The 9,743-nt window shown below is 33.4% G+C and overlaps 1 long non-coding RNA gene across 1 annotated transcript; it reads right to left on the bottom strand.

Annotated features, from left to right (window-relative positions):
- Positions 1 to 334: 334 nt before the first annotated feature.
- Positions 335 to 6,891, bottom strand: LOC120627125. Its single transcript, XR_005658890.1, has 3 exons — positions 6,686 to 6,891; positions 1,746 to 1,863; positions 335 to 1,085 (listed from the first exon to the last, which is right to left on the bottom strand). It is a non-coding gene; the product is annotated as an uncharacterized LOC120627125 (long non-coding RNA).
- Between the last annotated feature and the right edge of the window lie 2,852 nt (positions 6,892 to 9,743).

The following is a 9,743-nucleotide window of genomic DNA, read 5'->3' as shown; positions in this document are numbered from 1 at the left end:
ACTCGAACTTACAATTTTATCTATAGAGTCAGTGCATTTAAACGAACAGAGATGGTGTAAACAATCAGTTTTTTCAAAAGTTGAACAAAAGGGGTGGTTACTTTCTTAGAAACTTCCTATTTGCGATTGTGAATACGAGTCCTTGACTTTCATACTGTGTCACCTCTAATTATACAATATTATATTATGTACATTTTATTATGAAGTAAATAAATTATTATAAAGTTATATTATAGACTAGGATATAATATTTAGAGCTCAGTTAAGGTTGGTTTTGAATGCAATAGGAAGTCATAGCCCTGGACACTTGTCCAATGGAATAAGAAGATTAAAATAACACGTAGTCATTTAATTAATATATTTTTTTCAATATAATAAAAAGAACTTTTCAAATCCATTTTCACGTTCACGTGACATACGTACCATCTAACGCTCTAATAAATTATTTAATACTACCTAATGTTCTGAAAACCAGCAGGAAATTATGAGGACGTGTTTGATTAAAGAAGATGTATACCGGCAAAATCGCCAGTTTCTTAATATGTTTTTTTTTATCAAAAGATACACAGTTATTTCATTATGTTTTAATAAGTTTTCATTTCTGTCTTATATTTATGGGATTTAATATATTCTCCGGTACATTACTAGTTATACCTACCTAGGTGCTACTCGGTGTTATTCTAATAAGTTCAAGCTATTTCATCCTACCTGAACCTGTTTGTGAATGCCTGATCACTCACAAACATATTCATGATATTTCAAATTTCTAAGAAATATAATAAGATATTACAATTCTGTATTAAAATTTTAACGTCTGAGTCACTATTTATTAATGGTTATAAGTATTGTAAAAGTCTTTATCTTTAATTAATTGGGTATAAAACATATCGCTCCAGAATGTATGCAGACATAGCAAATTAAAAAAAAAACAATATATTTCAATCACCTCCCAAAAAACTCCCATTGGATCTCAGCCTATAATTACTTAAGCTATTTTCTCTTGCAACTTCCTGTCAATTACCTCCCCCTCCTGCATGTAGTATGCTGCGTATCGACTCGTAGTTTGCATGAGTAGGAGTAGAGTCCTTAAAAAAAGTACAATAACATAAGAACCTATTTGGACTTTTATTGGCAGTGGTTTTTTTAAACAACCACCTTACGTTTCATAACGCAGGCTGGTTCGTGAAACAATAAACGATTGTACATTGCAAAGGGCTGCTAAGCTTGGAGCTTTCATCATTACGTGATGAATGAGAAGATCCGCAGAAGGATCTGATGGAAAAGGATACTTCATAGTTCAACTATAACGGTCGATAGAAACGATGGAGAGCCATTTTTTGTCTTATTGCCATTCACTCAGTACTACGAAAACTGGCGCAACGGTGAGCGCTTAGAATTTAAGTAGGAGGTCCCGGGTTCGATACCCGGCAGGGGCAATTTGGGAAATAGAATTATATATAGAAAATATTTAATAGGGAATTTATAATTTCTAAACTTTCTCTGGTCTGGTCTGGTCTGGTGGAAGGCTTTGGTCGTGGCCAGTTACCACTCTACCGACAGAGGCGTGCCTCGTAGCGATGTCGCGTAGAAATCGATTAGGAGTATGTCTAACATACTCCCTAACAGGTTAGCCCACTACCATATTAGACTTTCAGTCAACTGCTAACTTATAGTGGAATAATAAAAAAAAAAACTCGCCACTAAGATAAGTTACTATCTAATTAAATTATGATAGTTTAACTTACCGGTTTACCGAAGAGGATTCCTGTTAGCCATAATATTAGTAGCACTAAACCTACTATAAACAGGAGGGATATGATGAAACTGATGATTTTGCAAAGCAAACCGCAGACACAGGATAAGCTGAAAAAGAAAACAAGAACGATGAAATTTCATTAAATATCTATTGTTTCAAATTCTTAGTTTCTAGCCCGCTTTTCTTACTTACTAAAATAATTATAGAAGAATATAGATCGAGTAATAGAATCAAAACCTATGTCCATCAATGGGCGTTCTTTGGCTCCAGAATTGAAATATCCTCGAATATGATCGAAATCGTAGATTATGAAACTGTCGTACTTACAACTAAAATCTGAAACTTATAATATGAAAATCTGTAGTTGATAAACCAGAAAGTTGATTAATAGTGTTCAACTTTGCAGTCTCCGCTCGATTTTAAGAAGCGTCAGAGAGAATAGTGGCTCGATCCGATTAAAAGTTAAAATGGTTATGAGTGATATGAGAAATACATAGGGGAAGAGTATAAGTTGTTGTTTATTTATGTACGTTATGTGAGGATACTTTTTCCAAATTTAACTTTGAATTGGTAAGAATACTAACTACATAAAAAATCTTGTGACATAAAGGCTTTAAAAGACATAGTTAAAATACAGATAAGTTATTAAAGAGCTAAATTTGTTTTATAGGGATGGGTACATTTATCTGTCGTTTTTGTACTAAAAAGGTTACCTAAAAGGTATAGAAGCCTGAATATTCTCAAACAAGTTCGGTTCTTATTCATGAGTTTACTGTATGAGTTCACTTATTGATTTATATGTCTATGCAAAACAATATAATAAATAAATATGAATAATATAATATTTTAAATATTATTAATTAGTATTAAATTATTATACACCAGTAGAATAAATATTGGTATGAAAAACATAAGTCAAGTTAAATAATTAAGGACAGCTTAGTTTAAAAATCATAAGACGCATATATACTAATGCTTAGGACTAAAGGTTTCAGATGATTTATTGTCAGGATTACAAAGGACACTACAGGTCTCTTCCCATAATGAGAAGGGTTTAGGCCGTAGTCCACCACGCAGGCCCAGTGCGGATTGGTGGACTTAGCACACCTTTGAGAACTTTATGGAGAACTCCCAGGTATGCAGGTTTACCTCACGGCGATGTCCTTCACCGTTAAAGCAATTGATATTTGAAATACTTAAAACGCACATAATTTAGAAAAGTTAAAGGTGTGTGCTGGGATTCGAACTTGGAAATTATAAATCGTAAAATAAATTTCCTATTGTAATTCGCGTCTTGATCATAATCGTACTGTTTTCGAATTTTAGTAAGTACAACAAGAACTGCGCTTTAGAGATCATAATGAGTCAAATTAGTCCTGTAATTAACTTGGCTTGCTCTAGGAATACCACTGAGTGGGTTTGTAAGTATCTTGGTACTGGAAGCAGTGGCACTTTCCTCACTCAACACTGTTTGAATATTTTTACTCTGTAATAAAATAAAGGGTAAAATGTCGTAATAGGGCTTCAATAAAAAGATGGTCAGGGTGTATAGGGAAGGGTAGTGTGGAATTAAGCTGATTAACGACCAAAGGGGACAATTATTACTCGACTCGTAGTCGACCCTAGTCAATGTATGTATGTATAGATTTTCGACATTTGTGAAGCCTCTATAAGACCAACTTTTTCGTAAGATTAGCCGTTATTTAAGTAAAAGTCATCGTTTGCAAAATGTGTAGTGTTCATTTATGTGTATTGTTTAATGTGTGTGGGGCTTGAGGTATGCTGTGATTTTATCTGCCACATTTTATCTTATCGATGCGGACGTAATCTGATATCATAAAAAATGAAGCAAAAATCAATAAATAATATAAATCACGCTGTTGGATACAATCAAGTACGCCTACCTACTGTACAAAAAATAAATTAGAGTTTGTGGAGAGCAAATATGCTTAGTTTACTTTTATAAGTATGATTTCATATATATAAACTTAAAAAAAAGTTTGTTTATTTAAAAATAAATATTATTTTGCAAGGTCCAAATGAACTACAAACAACAAATTAATAAATAAAACCGTAAAAAATAATTAGCCGCTATTATACTAAAATTACAAGGCAAGGGACGTCACACGTACATTTATGTTTATTTAGGTGTCTACCTATATATTCTGTTCGCTGGTATATATAAACAAGCTTATGTTTACACTCATATGAACATATATATAAATTTAAAACTTATACATTTACAAATTACCACACAAATTTATATACTACAAATTTGTAATAAAAATTTGAGAAGCTCTGTATAAAGCTACCTAGAGTGTATTTCCTTTTGACCAAAACCAGAAAATAATTATTTCTAGCGTTGAATACTTTTTTTCCACGTATTTGTAAACTTGGAAGTGGCTGTAAAACCACCGCATGAGTTTTCCCGCCCGCTCATCATGCGGGAAATCCGATAATTCCAGTTGCCTATTAATGATAAGATATAATGTACTTGTAATAAGTTGTCTTTGATCGTTACTTCTCATTAGATTATTTAAAAAACCAGCGGAGATATATATTTAAGGAGCCACCACTTCTGCTGTGTTTACAAATCATTTATTGAATGGCGCGGATTATAAATATATACTTTTTTTACGGATATAAAATTTTAAAATAATATTTAATTTAAATGGATGTAATTTGCTCAGATACCTACAATTAGATTTAGCTCCGCTTTACCTTTTCAGTCTTTAAACTGTCAGAGACAAGAAAGGTCTGCACTGTTACGTGGATAATTTCCCCTGGTTACACGCTGGATACGTATAATGGCCCGTCCGGCTTTGTGTTACCCACCATTCTTCATCTATAATATTCTTCTAAACCAAGTGTGAATAAGCATTTGCGTTGGCAATCTCTCTTCACCTTAGATTGCGACATCACTTAGCAAAAGGTGTACATTTCAAGCATTCGTCAGATCCTAATCAAAAACTAAAATGGTACGTGATCAGTGGCGTGCATAGAGGGTATGCACAGGGTATGCAGATTATATAAAATGAAGAAAATCTCCAGTACGAGTTATAAATACTTAAGGGTAGGTTTTTTATAACTCTTACAATGCCTATCCTTAAGCTTTTTTATAACGCGTACGGGAGATTTTCTTCTTTTTATATAATTTGCATAACATGTGCATACCCTCTTTGCACGCCACTGTACGTGATGATGTAGGCTAGGATGTTGACAAACCTGTTAGGGGTATGGCAGTTATATTAAACCCATGCCCCTAATTGGTTTCTACGCAACATAGTACCGGAACGCTAAATCGCTTTGCCGCATGTCTACCCTCAGCAGGTTGGTAACTAGCCACAGACTAAGCCTCCCACCTGACCAGCCCAGAGAAAATTCCAAATTGCCCCTGCCGTTGATTGATTAACATCATTAACATTATAATAATGGAGTCAAATCAAAATACCTCGTTAGCCGAGTTGTTAGCTTATTATCACGAGGTCCAGTGCAGAGTCCCGGATCGGATCAAAAACTCTATCTGTCTATCCTTGGTTTGTCTTATGATGCCTAACCTATAACCCAAATCGTTGGTTTGACTACCTTGCCCTCTATTTCTGACTAACCAAATAAGTGACACAAGAGTCAGTAAACACACACCGTCGATGACACATAAAATAACAAATTTTTACCTTCGTGACAAAACAGGGCTGCCCTACTTGTAGTTTATAAGAAATAATTAAAATTAGTCACGATTCTAGAAAACTTTGTGAGGTTAATAGCGATTACATTTTAGACCACAGAGTATATATTGATTTTCACGCCCTTCCGGTGGAGTGGCGTCCGTTTTTCCGCCACGCCTTGAGTCAATTGACACCAATTTTGGCAAATTAACTTCAAGGCTTAGCAAGCCGACGTACTAGTGGACAGAACAATCCTGTGAGAGTGTCGTGAGGCAAGTTCTGTGGTGGAGGATTGGAGTGAGTGCAAACGAGCTCTTATAAAAATATGAGACACTGGATAAATCATGAACTCAAAAAGATGGCTGGAAGCTCCTGGGTGGTCATACGTATCGAGACGAAGAAAAGAAAAAAAACTCAAGATTCGTTCACGACACAGCTTTATTATGTTATCTATAAATGAAGACAGATTTTAATAAAAATATTAGTTACGATTGTTACTTTCTAGGAAAAATAAGTACCTATATGAAATGACTAACGTATTTTATCAGATTACGGATAACAGTAATAAATAATGGCTATCGACGAATGTCAAATTATAATATCTTTTGATAACAACCAAAAAGGAAATGAACACTACCTGTGTATAAAATTCACACTTACTGAATCTGCCTACAGAGATAATTGTTTATTTACACATAAAGTCTAGTCTATGTTAAATCATGTCAAAAATCGCATTCGGAATGGTCCTCATTGTGGTATTGTTTCAAAAGCACACATGTTGGTTTATTTGGTGTTTTTTCTTTTACGCAGCAACGGAACTTGTTTTAACATAATAGGCAACTATTTATTGCGGCAAAATTAATTCATGTGAATGAAATCGTTTGCAAAACTAAGTTTGTGAATGTATGATTGATGTGTACAGATGTTATTAAAACAATTGTATAAACACATAATAAATTATTTCTTGAGGTTAGTCGTTCCCTGAGAAAATAGAATATCAAGGTGGATGCTGTTTCATTGTGAAACCAACCGTCTTTAAGGCCACGTACAGAAGTAACGGTAAAACAGGTATTTGCAATAAGAGCGAACGAGATGCAATATCAATTCTGTGCAGATATTTCTTTTGTTTTGCGGTGCACGAGAAATATCTTGATATCTTAGATAACATAATACAGCTGCTTGACAGATGATAACGCATACCGTTTCAATGTTTATAAATACATGTAAGTAACTAGTTAATAATTGTATATTTTGTTCAACTTACCACATTATGAAGTAATTCTTTGTGACGTGCAAACACGTCAACTATTCACGAGTGACTAAGAGTGTTTAGGCGCGTATTTAACATTGATATTGTATTCGGGAGCTGTGTGATAAGAATATCCGTAGGTACACCCAAAAATTATCGCATCAAAATCGATAATGTTATTATGATTTCTAGGCATAAGTTTAGTACGTGCGAAAATTGTAAGTTGGTATCTGAAACGTGCACTTAATTAAAATAAACATAATTGAGTTGTTTATAGATTAATTACTATCTAATCCCGTACATAAGATAAGATAGTATTACTTTTCGTGGTCATACTAAGTAATTACTGAGGGATTTAAATAGAAATGACAAAATAGTGGTCTGATTTTGTTTTTTAAGTTGCTAATTTAATAAATGAAAATACTAGTATATCGTTACCTGAATAATATTACTTAAGGCGATTGGTCGTAATATAAACTGTTTCGGAAAATAACACTATTGTTTTTAAAATAAATAGTTACGAAGTTATATAAAGGCTTTTTCTCACATCATTACAAATCAGATAATACAGAATAAATATAAATAAATCAAATCATAAGAAAAAATGCGCAAGGGGGTGTCTTCAGGCGATCTCCTGCAGACAATACTTGATGGTAGAATTAAGTGGAATGGAGTGGAAGAATATGGGATAGTGCAATCGGCTAATATAAAATACATAAGTGTATGTACAAATAATACATACAAGTTTATGTCTATATAAACATGTATGAACATACATACAAAAAAAAATTACAAAATACAACATATTAGATAAATTAAATTGTATAAACGATACTCAAAAGTTAGTGTGGCTGCGACTAAAACTAGGACCAACCATCAAGTTCTCCGATAAAGAGCGTTTTGTAAAAAGCTGACAAGTCGAAAATCTTTTGGAAAAGTAACTAAGTCGAACAACGATGAGCTGTTGATATTAACGTAACGAAATGAGGAAATCAAATTTGTAACACGATTATAAAGTTTAATACTTAAAATAACTTTATACTTAAAAAAAAATATCTGCCAAATCCCGGCTTTATTTCAAAACGTCATTTGGTAAATATTAATAATTATCACACAGTTTTCAATGACAACAGGGTTTATTTCTTCGTTCAAATTGAATGTTTTATGTGTGTGTGTTTATGTTAAAAATTATGTGCTCTTTGATTAATCTTGATGATATGACTGTGTCAGCCACTCAATGCAATCTATAATTATTCGTTTAATATATGGATGGATGTTAAAATCCCTATGTTATGAATCGTAGGTCTCTCTCTACGTTGCGGAGAGTCGTGCACCCTTCCACTTACAACCTTTCGGACGATGTCACGCCATTTGACTTGGCTATTAGCAACATGTAAAGTTATATGCACTTTGGTATCGAGATTCGAGAGCAGTGCGGATTTGAGCCGGAGGTACATCTGGGAAAATTAGATACACACCTAACCAACGTACATACGTACGTTGCACGTACCAAATGACGTAAATGTAATTAGCTTACAGCTGAAAATAGTGTCCGAATTCATGAAAATTAAACGGCGTTAATATTTTAACCTTGATAGTTTTATGACATGGAAAAGATTTATAGCATCGTAAAAATAATAATAGATATCTCTAAACATACAACTGGTGTACAATTGCTCGGTATTTTAAATTAGACACGTTGGAGTGTAAACATTGAAAGTAATTCATCATATCTACCCATTACCGGCCCTCTACAGGGCACGGGTCTCCTCCCACAAAAAGAAGGGCTTAAGGCCGTAGCCCACCACGCTGGTGCAGTGCGGATTGGCGGACATGAAAGTAATTACGGGTTTGTAAATAAGTCATGATATCCCACATGTGTAGGACTATGTGAATTTACTTACAGAAAAACAGTAGGTAATTTATTTAATACTTTATTTTTATTTTAGTGAAGAGATAGTGTAGTTTAAAAATGGTAGTTCCTTTGTAATAAACTGTTACCTACATGGCAGTCATACCTCTAATTAGAAACATAACACCCATAGGGTTGTTTTAAAATAAATGTGAAACACGACGTGCAACTTTTTTTAAACTCAGAGACTAAATATAAAGTTTGATGATTATAAATTGAAATATTATTTTCATTAAAATATTCTGCGCCTGCTGTTAAGAGTTATTAAAAAAAAAACCTTTCCGTAGTTCACTTCTCGGGTGTAATAATATTTTTATTCTGTCAAAATTTCGAAGTTGCTTATGTTAGTCAAAAAGGAGAAAGACTTATAAGCACTAGTCCACTTAACTTTAGGGAAGTTATATATATAAATATTATTTTTTGTTTGAACTTAATTTTTTTAATTTTTGTTTTATTTAATTCCAAGTTGTGTACACGTAAACAACTTGGAAGGGGGGTTGTAGCTTAGAACAAAACTTGTTATTACTTATATTTAGATCTACCTTTATTTATTACTTGTTTTGTCTACCTAATAACAATAAACAAAATCAATGGTCCAAATAGTTATGCCTAAGTTATATATCATATTACAGTATAAAAGACTACGTAATCAATAAAAAAGCTTGGGTGTGAATGATTTCTCTAACCAGGTTGCTCTTCTAATGATTTTAAATGACAATGTGGGATGGTGATAACAAAAAAGAAAAAACACCCGGCTAAGTTTGTTCTTCTTAGACGAGGACGCGTTTGGAACCCTAGTAGCTTAAGTTTTAAGTTTACGAATGTGGTTATCGCCATCATCTCACTACCGTGTAATACTCATGTAATGAACGCATCAAAAGTGCCACCTATGTTACTCGAAGAAAGATATTGTTGACTTTGACTTTATAATGATGTGTCAAACTTCTGAGCTGAGCAAAGCTGAGCTTTCAAATGTCAAAGCGTGACAAAACAATGAATTCATTATCGTTAGCATGGGAATAGGAAGGTATGAGACCATTGTCTACCACGCTGGCGCAGTACAGATTGGACTTCACGCGCTTTTGGAAATAATATGAAGCTAATATAGAAATATACATAATATTAAACTTAGTAATCTTTGTTTGTAAACATTGTTATAAT

The sequence above is a fragment of the Pararge aegeria genome, chromosome 10, assembly GCF_905163445.1.
Source record: "Pararge aegeria chromosome 10, ilParAegt1.1, whole genome shotgun sequence".
Taxonomy (NCBI): domain Eukaryota; kingdom Metazoa; phylum Arthropoda; class Insecta; order Lepidoptera; family Nymphalidae; genus Pararge; species Pararge aegeria.
Note: the sequence above shows the minus strand (reverse complement) of the source record. Positions and strands in the feature narration are given on the sequence as shown.